This window comes from Vulpes vulpes, chromosome 2 (assembly GCF_048418805.1).
Source record: "Vulpes vulpes isolate BD-2025 chromosome 2, VulVul3, whole genome shotgun sequence".
In the NCBI taxonomy this organism is placed as follows: Eukaryota; Metazoa; Chordata; class Mammalia; order Carnivora; family Canidae; genus Vulpes; species Vulpes vulpes.
This window is the reverse complement of record NC_132781.1, coordinates 125,521,648-125,534,074: the sequence shown is the minus strand read 5'-3', so window position 1 is coordinate 125,534,074 and position 12,427 is coordinate 125,521,648. Positions and strand designations below refer to the sequence as shown.

The window sequence follows — 12,427 nt, the reverse complement described above, 5'->3', positions numbered from 1 at the left end:
GAGACATCCATCTTCTCCTTCCCTCAGACACTGACTCTCCTGGTTCTTCGACATTCCTCCCTAGACTGAGACTGACGTTGGCCCCTCAGGTCTCAGGTCTTTGGACTGAATTACACCACCAGCTTTTTGGGTCTCCAACTTGCAAATGGCAGATCATGGGACCTCTCAGCTTCATCACCATGTGTGCCAATTCCTATAATAAATCTCAATCTCTGCCTCTTTCTTTCTCTTTCATTCTTTCTCATATTGATTATATTTCTCTAGAGAACCCTAACACATAAAACTTCATAATGATTTCCTTCTAGGAAGATGGTTGAAGGAATTAAATAAGAAAATTAAATAAGACAATTCCTGTAAAACATCCAGAATGGTGCCTGATATATTCAGTACTCAGTATGTAGTAGTTAATTTTTTTTTTAATCTTTCAGGAAAATTCTTGGACCTCTTGGGCTGACCCTGTTACACACATGAAAAAAAAAGTTAGGCTTAAAGCCATCCAAGCTTGCCTTTGATTTCACTTCTAGAATAGCAGAAAATCTGAAACATAGTGTCTGTGACCTTACATTATGTGACATGTCTGAGTTGAGGCAGGATAGTGTCCAGGGAAGGCCAAGGCTAGTACTCTGCTCTCTTGCCCAGAGGGTCATTTCCACCTTAAAAGTCTGATTGAGGCCTGTAGCTTCCCCAACCAATCTACACTCCCTGTTGGGTTGGGATTGAACCAGATTCTCATTATATTTGGGAATAATTGACTCGGAACACTACATGAAAGTCTCCTGTATGTAGGTATGTGCAGATATCTATCTATCTATCTGCACATATATGTATGTATATGGATATATATATATATATATGGGTATCTATCTATCTATCTATCTGCACATATATGTATGTATATGGGTATATATGTATGTATATGGGTATATATGTATGTATATGGGTATATATATATATATATATATATATATATATATATATACCTCTCAGTGAAAAAGAATGTACACCAAAGATTTGGAAACTGGAAAAGTCTATGAATTGAACCAGACAAGTAAGAGCTCAGAACCCATAGAGTAAAAGGCCTGGGCTGCCATCATCTGGAGTGCCAGGCTTTACATCTTTAGATTTTGTAACTCAAAACAAATCTATTTATTAATAATTCATTAATCACAGCCACTGTTTATTAGTGATTTGCCATGTGGCAGACACCAGGCTAAGTCCCGTGTAGAAGTCACTATTTCCTGTAATTACATTATGAGTCAGTGCTGTTCTCTCCTGTAGGGAGACCAGGAAATGGAGACCCGGAGGCTAAGTAATTTGCACTAGGCAGCCCCACAAAAGGTATGGGAGAGCCAGGGATTGAACCCATGAGCTGTTGGGTGCCGTATCTATGAAATGTGAATTCTGGTCTTCTTAGAAAGTTGTCAGCCTCAAGATTTTTAAAGTTGACTTTATTCTAGAGTGATGTCTGTTATTACATGCAGAGACCCTTTTCTCCCCAATATGGCAATATGCCTTGTGTTTATTGGGAAAATTAATGAGTTGACTGGAGCCACCTGAAAAAAATTTGCTGTATAGACAAGCCTTGCCCAAACACAGCTACTGTTTCCAGAGAGGGCTACCCATCGTGCCAATATCTAAGAAGATATCATTTCTCTACACGGACCCACTAATGGGAGAGCTGAGCAATCACCTGGAAAATGCAATCGATGCCAGCAGGCAATAAGAATAATTTAAACCAATAAACTCTTTTCCCTCAACTGCAAGGTTTGGTGTAGGGTTTTCTTTTTCTGTCTTTTTATTTTGTTTTCCATTGGCTGAGCTTTCCAAATAATTGTTCCATCTGTCCACTTCACTTTGCCTGAGTAATCACAGCCCGAGGGGAGTTAGAAGTCAAACGTCAGACATGCAGGGAAAACTAATGCGTGGGAGGCTGTGGCAAGAGGAATCATTGTTCTCCTTCCCTACAGCTGGGCTAGGGATCTGGAAGTAAATTACAAGCACCAGTTGCCCCAGGGAGACAGCCACAGTTTAGGAGTGGGGGTGAGGGGAGCGATTTGGGAGACCCCATTGTAGGGAGTGTTGGTGCCAGGATGGAGTGTGCTTAGGGGTTAAGGAGACAGATCATAGCCAGGCCAGAGATGGAAAGCACGGAGATAGGAAATAGAGACAAGAACACTTGTAACAGCTTTTTAACTGTGCCATTGACTCCATACTGCCCCTGGCTGGACCTTGTCTGTGCTTTATTATTTTTGTCCTCTCAATAGCTCTGTTTCATGGATAAAGAAACTGAGGCCCAGTGAGGTCAGGTAACTTACCCAAGACCACACAGCTAGTAAATAGCCGAGCCAGGATTTGAAGTCAATCTGTCTTAATCCAGAGCCTTTGCTGTTAGCCAGTGCCATTGGCTATTCTTAAACCAGAGTGCTCACCAAAGGTGAAAGCAGAATAAGATGAGCCCAGGTTATAAAAGCCTGGTTATAAAAGCCATGTTATTATTTATTCCATATCATGATATTTTACATGCATTGGAAATAAAAACAAGTTAAAGCCTCCATTTACAGAGGCACAGAGAGGTTAAGTAGCTCCCTGAACCACAAAGCCAGCCCATCGTTAGTGGACGATTTGAACTTGGGTCTGTTGAAGCTGCTCTCAGCCTCCTTTCTTTCATACCTGTCAACTTCCAGGCAAGGTGAGTCAGCAACGTCACTTATAAATTATGCTACAAACAAATGAAAAGAAGCTTGTAAAAATGCTGTATTAAATAGGGTTAAATAGATTTCTAAAATATAAGACTTCTTCCAGCATCTCACCTGCCCATGATGCCCATTGGGAACACCCAAGGGAGGGACATGATGTGAAGAATGCCCCCAGCTTACTTGACTGTGGAACAGTTTTTCTCAGATAAAGTTTGGGCAGTGGTATCTACCACAGATTAGGCTTTGCTCCTTTACCCTTGCCTCTGTGTAGCAGGATGGAGGGTTTTTAAAACACCAGCACTCACACTGTTGACCACCAAATACCCGAATCTTACGTTCCTCGAACAGCCAAGTGGGGAAGTGGTGAGATCTCTTTTAGTTGCCCTCACTGCCTCCTCTGGACCCTACCTCAAAGTTCAGTCTTCAATGTCCATGGTGAACCATCCTTCCCAGGTGCATTGATTCACATAGAGATCATTCGAGCCCGATTACCCATGACTAGAAAATAATGGATTCAATTCTTATTCTTTTTTTTTTAAGATTTTATTCATTTATTCATGAGAGACACACACTGAGAGAGAGAGAGAGAGAGAGAGAGAGAGAGAAAGAGACACAGGCAGAGGGAGAAGCAGGCCCCACGCAGGGATCCTGACATGGGACTCGATCCCAGGTCTCCAGGATCAGGCCCTGGGCTGAAGGCGGCGCTGAACCGCTAAGCCACCCGGGCTGACCCATGGATTCATTTCTTTTTTTTTTTTTTCCATGGATTCATTTCTTAACCCGTCTTATTAAAGACTTCTTGAAAAGGGAAAATGAGCGCAGAGAAATGCCTCCTAGTGGTGGAATTTTAAGCACGAAGGTCAGCTTGTCCTGGGGACTGGGTCGCAGGTTCCTCCAGGTGCTAATGAGTGGGCCACAGCCTGTCCTGACTGAAGAGAAAGCTAGCACTTGGATGAGTGTTTCAGGGTGGCTATGTCAGAGGCAAAAAACTGCATGACCAAGATCTTTTGGTGGGTTGCCTGAGACCAGGGAGAAACCCCAGGATGAATTTTCAAGTTGATGGACATGGAAAACTTGAGTGTAGGGCACCATGGTGCCATTTAAAATCAAGGAAATAAATCTACAGTATTTTATTTTGGAAATATGTTTTGTGTTCTCCTAAATTCTGTAATACTGAAAATAAAAAACACAGCATGTGATAATCTTTTTTTTTTTTTTGAAGATTTTATTCATTTATTTGAGAGATGGGAGAGAGCACCAGCAGGGGGAACAGCAGAGGGAGAGGGGAAAGCAGGCTCCCTGGGATCATGACCTGAGCCAAAGTCAGGTGCTTAACCGACTAAGCCATGCAGGCACCCCAGCATTTGATGATCTTAAAATGAAGTGAAAGTGTGATTTGAGACAAAGGAAAAGAGAAGGCACTGCAACCATAACCAAGTAGGCCATTGTGCTGGTGCCGTTCTTTGGCTCTCTGACCGGAAGTTTTCATTGGCCCAGTTCCTACCACGTATAGGTGTCGGGAGGACTCATTCCTTCACACTTTCATCCATTCACCCATTCACTAGTTACTAAGTGCTGGCTACAAATCTGGCATTGTGCTTGGTGCTAGGAGCACAGTGGAGAGGGACAGACATAGTCACTGCTCTCAAGGAACCACACTCCAGTGGGGAAAATGAATGTCGATAAAATTCACACATCCTATTAAATAAGATAGCTTTGTCACAGAGTTAGGAGCCATGGCTCCATGGCAATGGCAGGTGATGGTACGTAATGCCTATTTTAATATCTAGAGGGCATCAGAGCAGCACATATACAAAACACCTCCATTCTCCCCTTCCCCATCTCAGTTAATGATAACTCAACTCTTCCAGTTGCTTAGGTGCAAGATATCTTGGTGTCCCTCTTTGACACTGTCTTTCTTGTATACCCAGCATGCAATTCTCCGCACCACCTGCACTGCTCCCATTCTGGTCTATCCCTCCCTTGATTGATTGCCCTAGTCTCCTAACTGACTTTGTTTGTTTTCACTCTTACTTTCTATACAGTAGCCAAAGTGACTTTTTTTTTTGCTTAAAATTCTCCATTGACTTCCCATGTCATTCAGAGCTTAAGGTAAACATCCTTACAATGTTCTGAGTGTTTCAGCCCTGTCTCATGGTCTGCCCGTCCTTGTGGCCTCCTGCTCCCTCTATGGTCACACAGCATTTCCTTAGTGTCCCCTGAACACGTGGAGCACTTACCAGTCTCAGGGATTTTGCAGACTTTTCTGGAATGACCTTTCCTGGCTGTCTGTCTCATTCACTTTTTTAAGGTCTTTGTTCAGATGTCACTTTGTTGAGGCCGGGGGGGGGGGGGGGGGGCGGGTGGCTTCCTGACCTTATAAAAACTAGTTTCCCTGTAGATTTTACCCTCTTTGAGCAGCTTCTTTCCACTTTACAGAATTTACTACAACTTAACCAATTATATATTTATTTCAATCATTGTATATCATCCCATCTTCTGGAGTGTCGTTTTCATGAGAAAAGCTACCTTGCTCTTTTCATATCCCCACAGCCTTGAACATAGCAGGTTCTCAGTAAATATTTGTTGAACACTTTTTAGATGAATAATGATGCCATAAGAAATAGCATTGTACCAGCCATAGAGCTTGGAGAAATGGCCCAATTCCAATCACATTCTACTCACTTCATCTTTCCTGCCATTGTAATTGTTCTTCCCATGATTTATGATTCAGACATCTTTTGCACAAAACTATAGGAGACAGAAAGTAGCTTATGCCCTGCAGAGTGATGTTTCCCTCAGCAGCTCCCCTCCATGATGATCATCCTGAATCTGATTCAGTGGGGTCATTTCAGCAGGTGAGCCCTGTTGTCTATTGTTGTGGGGCTCTCCCTGCACCTAGTTCCTTCAGGAGACACTTTCTAGCAGCCTCTGCTCCAATCAGACAAGAAGTCTTCCCATGCATGGGAGCTGTATGACCTGAAAGAACAAGGATGAGGAGGAAAATTCAGGTCATCAAAAAGCAAACTATTTCCTTTCTTTTTTTAAAAAAAGGTTTATTTTATTTAAATTAAATTAATTAATCTATAGTATATTATCAGTTTTGGAGGCAGAGTTCAGTGATTCACCAGTTGCATATAACACCCAGTCCTCATTACAACACATGCCTCCATAATGCCCATCATCCAGTTACTCCATCCCCCCAACACTCCCTTCCAGCGACCCTCACTTTGTTTCCTATGGTTAAGAGTCTCTTATGGTTTGTCTGCTTCACTGGTTTATTTTATTTTATTTTTCCCTCCATTCCCCTATGAGCCTTTGTTTTGTTTCTTAAATTCCACATATGAGTGAGATTGTATAATAATTGTCTTTCTCTGATTGACTTACTTCACTTAGCATAATACTCTCTAGTTCTATCCATGGTGTTGCAAATGGTAAGATTTTAGATTTTGATGGCTGAGTAATATTCCATTATCTGTTAATGAACATCTAGGCTCTTTCCATAGTTTGGCTATTGTGGACGTCGCTGCTATAAACACTGGGTGCAGGTGCCCCTTCAGATCACTACATTTTTATCTTTGGGATAAATACCTAGTAGTGCAGTTGCTGGGTCATAGAGTAGCTCTATTTTTCACTTTTTGAGGAACCTCCATGCTGTTTTCCAGAGTGGCTACACCAGCTTGAGTTCCCACCAGCAGTAAAAGAGGGTTCCCCTTTCTCTGCATCCTCGCCAACATCTGTTGTTGCCTGTCTTGTTAATTTTAGTCATTCTGATAGGTGTGAGATGGTATCTCATTGTGGTTTTGATCTGTATTTCCCTGATGCCAAGTGAGGTTGAGTGTTTTTTCATGTGTTTTTTGGTCATTTGTATGTCTTCTTTGGGGAAATGTTTGTTCATGTCTTCTGCCCATTTCTTGACAGATTATTTGGTTTTTGGGTGTTGAGTCTGATAAATTCTTAACAGCTCTTGGATCCTTTATCAGATAAGACATTCATAAATATCTTCCCCCATTCTGTAGGTTGTCTTTTGGTTTTGTCAACTGTTTGCTTTGCTGGGCATCTTTTTCTGTTGGTGAAGTCCCAATAGTTCATTTCTGTGTTTACTTTCTTATGCCCCTCTGTCTGCTGCTTTCTGTACTTGGTGTATGTGTAGTTTTAAGAAAAATCTGAATGTACTGATTTACTTTTACTAATGAATGCTTTATTTACCAAAGGAACCCAGAGGTGCTTTTTAACCAGCAAGCTTTCGTCTACACGTAGGATAGAATTTGGGTTGCAGAAATACCATCTCTTTTTCACAACATCGGTACCTGCTGGAGAAGACAGGAGGTGGGAAGCCTGATTTCAGGCTCACCGGGCTGATTTCTGATTGTAGCTTTGTCACACTCAGCCATATGACCTTGGACAAGACCCTTCACCACTCCATGCTTTAATTTTCTTACTTATAATCACTTAACCCATGGGCTGTTGTGGGGACTGTGTGATCCGTGTTTCTCTTGGGCTAAGCATGAAGCAGAGCCTCAATGGTATAGCTGTAGGGCTAGAGGACATGTGTAAAGGGAATTCAATGGCCATGTTTTTCCATTTCTGTACGCATGTTTCTGTTACATGTGCGTACCTCGGTGGGTAAATATGTCAGACAGAATTGGCTGCTTCAGTATATAAGAAGCCATTATTGAACATGCTTTACCTCGTGTGCTCTGGGTGGCTGCCAGGGGCTGCCCTAGGATCCTGGAACATGTTCAGATGTCCATCCCCTGCAGTATTTTCCATGGCTGCAGATTGTGAGTTTTTGCTTTCTATTTCCGTTTGCTGTCAGAGCATTATTGTAGTTTCTCACTCGGCAGATTCTAATTGCATCTGCTTTTTTCCATAGCAAGGAATGAATGTTGAGAATGGTGGGGGGTGGTGAAGGACAAGGATAATAAGTAAGGCTGTACCTGCTTAGCTGACTGGGTTTCCTTCCTTCGCATTTTGATGTGGCGCTGTTTGATTTCCCTGTTTGCAAATGTGCTTATTGCTTCCCATCTTGCCAACTTTTTGATCATTTTCTTCTTTCAGCAAGAAAAAAAAAACCAACCAAAATTTCATTTGCCATAGAGTTTAATTGAATTTATGGCAGCTGTCACAAAATAAAATAAAAACCTCACAAATAAGAATGCAAAGAACCCTAGGATTCAGTTACCTCTGATATTGTAAAAAATTCTTCAAGGCATTTATTTGCAAATTGGACTCCATTTGCATGTTTCATAAGCATAATACAAATGTATTATTTATCAGGTGGTCTAGGCGTGCATGTTGAAATGAATGGTTGCAAATTCAGCCTTCATTTAAAAATCCTCATTGTATATCCATCGCCCCCCAGCTTGTAGGAAAACTGGGCTTTTCAACTCTGCTTTTCTGAATCAATTCAAAATACGCAAGGCTCTACACTATGAGTGATCTTTCTTAGCTTTGTGGTCCTGTGGATTTGAAGAGAATGGTGTCCAATATATAAAATTACAAACAATTTTCAGCATCAAAATTTCCTGCTTCCATTGGGCCACATTCTATCTGTCCTTGCCATCAGAGCAATATGAATCCAAAAATGGTCTTTGAAGCCTTGAAGCAGGGATATGATCTCACACTCAGACAGTTTCATTTGTCAGTGACTCAAGACTCAGGAGTTTCATGTCTTGAAAACTTGTCTAACCTTTATTCACAGGCCTGAGAAGAAATCCAGTTTAAGCTGGTATTGGCTGCAATTGGTCTCAGACCCTGTGGGCCTGAGAAAACCACTCCTGCCAGATCCAAGGCAGTCGTTGGGTCAATAATTGGCACAGGAGAAAACAAAATTAAATGAGCAGGCATTGTTTGGCTTTTTGCCACTTGTTCTTTAGAATTGACTATCCAGCTTAAGGGAAACAGTGCAGCAAATATGACAGCTCTTTTTTATTTTTATTTTTTAATAAATTTATTTTTTATTGGTGTTCAATTTACCAACATACAGAATAACATCCAGTGCTCATCCCGTCAAGTGCCCCCCTCAGTGCCCGTCACCCATTCACCCCCACCCCCCGCCCTCCTCCCCTTCCACCACCCCTAGTTTGTTTCCCAGAGTTAGGAGTCTTTATGTTCTGTCTCCCTTTCTGATATTTCCCACACATTTCTTCTCAATCGGAGAAGGACAAACATTATATGTTCTCATTCATTTGGGGAATATAAATAATAGTGAAAGGGAATATAAGGGAAAGGAGAAGACAGCTCTTTTTTAAATATGTTACCCTCTTTGAGGAAATGTAATTATAGACAGGAAATACTGGAAATGGAGGAGTATTCGCTAAATCATCTCTTAAGGCTTCTTTCTTCAGGATGCTAGAAGATACTTTCATCCTTGTAGATGGGATAATGTTCTCTGTGTTATAGGGGGTATGACACTGGTACAATGACAAAACGCTGCCCCTATATTCTTGCTCTCTTTTGCTTGCATCTCATATTATGTATCTGAGCTCTGGTTTTTATTCTGTGGAAACAGCTTCCACTATGAAAGTAAAGAGCTTCTCTTTCTATTCTAATTCAATTAAACAATCACTTCCTGATCATTTAATAGGTGCCAAGAGGTGTTTTAACTTCTAAGGGTGAAAAGATAAATAAGACGCAGGCCTTGCCCTTGAAGAATTCAGAGTCTATAAACAGAAGTGTAAATACAGAGTTATAACGTAGCTATCTGTGCTTTGATGCTTGACATTTCGGCTAATCATTGAAAGTAGTGAGCCAGAAGATGAGTAAAATGGATTTTTCTGGACTGATTTACCTCTTAAAATTGAAAAATGACTGTTGAGTTTTTGTTTTGAAAGAAATAAAAATATTGTGTAATTATGGAGAGGTAACATCCTCTTTCCTATTTCTGTATGGAGGATTGGATTCAGCTGTAACTGAATAAAGAGTAGCTCCCACAAATCAAGTTTTTGTTTTCTTTTGTTTTTCTGCCATGAAAAGCTGGAGGCAGACAGTTGCTATGCTGGTTCAATGGCTTGAAGATACCAGGGTCAAAGTCTTTTTGATCCTCTGTCTTTGGGATGCCAGAGGGCTGCAATAGCTCCTGTCATCACACGCTATTTCAGAAAGGAAAAACTGGGGCACTGAAAAATGGGAGAAAAGCAGCAGATGTATCATGAAACCAAAAATGTTTCTACATACTCCTAGCAGAAGCAGTTAAAAGTTACATGGGCAACTCTAGGCAGTTGCAAGGGAGTCTGAGATTACAAATGTTTTTGTTTGATTTTTTTGTTTAAACAGGAGAATCTGTTAATACATAGAAGGAATGGATGGGTATGACATTGACAAGTTCCTGACACCACACCACTTTTCCATAAGTATGAGGAAAGAATACAGAATGGAAGAGAGATGATAAACCATCTCAAGTGATCGAGTCTGCTGCAGCCAGTGTGTTTTGGTGTCATAACAATGATCTTTTTGGAAGCCAGAACTATATCATAAAAGGTTTTGATTGTGCATGTAATTTCAAAGTTAGTTTCATATGAGTAAAGATTATCACCTGCCCAGTATAATAGAATAAGAACCAAAATACTCATTGTATCTAGAAATAGTCTTCTCTGGTGACTTAAATTTTTGCTCTCAGGAATTCTGTAAGAATTCTTTAAAGATTCACTTACCGTGCTGTTTGTTATAAGTATTAAAACAGTAACCTATGGCCTAGAACTATTGGTTTCATTGGTTAATATAGCCTTTTTCAGAAAACATGGTCTGAGGGAGTAGTCTGTAGGACAGACACAGCTGAGGTCACAGGGATGATAGGATGCCACAGTGGGAAGCCAGAAATTTCTTAACGCCAAAGATTATTTTGATTAGGTGGAAACATTGGCTGGCAAAATAATTCTGAAAGCACCTGATAGAAAGGCAGAGATTTGTGGAAGGTTAATGCAGCCTGGTATAATTCTCTTCTTTTTTTCCACCAATGACTGACTATGAAACAAAATATCCAATGGCAAAAAAAAAAAAAAGAAAAGAAAAGAACAGATAAACCTGGTCCAAATATCAGGTAAGTGCTTGTTGCAGATCTACTAAAGTAAGATCCTCAAGTCTGGAGAAACACTTTAAAAAATATTACTATAGTTTGTTGGACTTCTGCTTCTGACCAAGATGGAATAATAGGGACTATCGGTACACTCCTTTCTGTGACAAATAACCAAAGAAGAAGATACATGGAGCCATGGCTTTTGAGTCATTTTAGATATTAGACAATGAAGAACAGTGGTCTCTCAGGGGAAAAAAAACAGCCCTATAATTGCTTCAGTTTCCTGCCTTGAGGTATTTCCCAGACTATGGCATAGAGAAGAGGACCCCAGGCAGATCCCAGAATGTTCTCTGAATTGAGGAGATGAAACAGAAAGTCTGAGAGACTAAGAAAGGTATAGTTTATAGGACAAGGAACTGAAAAGAAGAAATGTGCACAGAAAGAGAATTCCAGGTATATTGAGAGGCTCCACATCAAGTACTCAGCAGAGTTCTGATCAGTGTATACATGTGAAGAAACAGTAGGAGCCACCCAAGAGGATTAGGTTGATCAGTACCCAGTGCCCACATAGGACCAGCAATAGTGCCTGTTCCCAACTGCCAAACCACAACCTCACAATTCGTATGATATTGTGCAAAGTACTCAGAAAGGTATGGCCTCAGTAGTGAGAATAATTAGCCTGAGACTAAATTGAGCTCTGGTGCTGGTTAATAAATCTTAAAAGCAAGACCTGAAGAGATCACACATGTTTCCAACTTAATTGCCTCTCAGGAGAAAGATAAAAAATATATTTAAAGGAAAACAAAAATACACAAATACAGCACACAACCAGGTAAGATTCAGTGTCTGTCATCCAATAAAAAATTACCCAGTATGAAAAGGAGGAGAATAGAGATCATAATGAGGAGGAGAATTAATTGGAACTAATCCAGAACTGACACAGATGTTAGAATTAGCAGACAAGGACTTAAAGGCTGTCATTATAATTCTGTTACAAGCTTTCAAATTAATTTTTGAAATATGGAAGAAATAAAAGACTGCTCAAAACCCAAGATAAAGGGAAAATTTAAAAGCAGCCAGAAGAAAAAAGACACATACAGAAGAACAAAGTTAAAACTAACAGCAGTTATCTTGTTGAAAACAATGAAGCATCATCTTTAAAGTACTAAAGGAAAACCCTTGTCAACTTAGAATTCCATACCCAGTGAAAATGCACTTTAAAAACATTTTCAGACATATAAAAGCTGAAAGAATTTGTATCCAGCAGATCTTCACCACAAGAAGTATTAAAGGAAGTTTTCAGGCAGAAGGAAAATGATACCATGTGGAAATACAGAAAGACAGAAAGACATTTAGGGCGCCAGGAGTTGTAACCATATAGTAAAAATGAAAGCTTTTTAAAATTATTATTTAAATCATTTTAGAGGATAATTGACTATTTGAACAAAATGATTAAAAAAAAGTAAGGTTTATAACATAAAAGTAGTCTTTGGAAGAATAATATCATGGAAATTGAGGAGAATAAATGGAAATATACTATTTAAGGTTTTTGTACTATGTATGAAGTAGTATAAAAGCACTAAAAGGTACACTGATAATTTAGGTATACTATAAAGCCTGTAACAAACATTAAAGTAATAAAACTAAGAAGTATAGCTCAATACTAAAAAATTAGATGATGTCATGAAAATATCCAATAAACCAAAAAGACAGT

General features: G+C 40.0%; 1 long non-coding RNA gene across 1 annotated transcript in view; it reads right to left on the bottom strand.

Annotated features, from left to right (window-relative positions):
- Window positions 1-3,900: 3,900 nt before the first annotated feature.
- LOC112935029 (uncharacterized) overlaps window positions 3,901-12,427 on the bottom strand; it is a 43,654-nt gene continuing 35,127 nt past the window's right edge. The window contains exon 3 of the long non-coding RNA XR_003238099.2: window positions 3,901-5,675. This is a non-coding gene — a long non-coding RNA (uncharacterized lncRNA). The remainder of the gene's footprint in view (window positions 5,676-12,427) is intronic.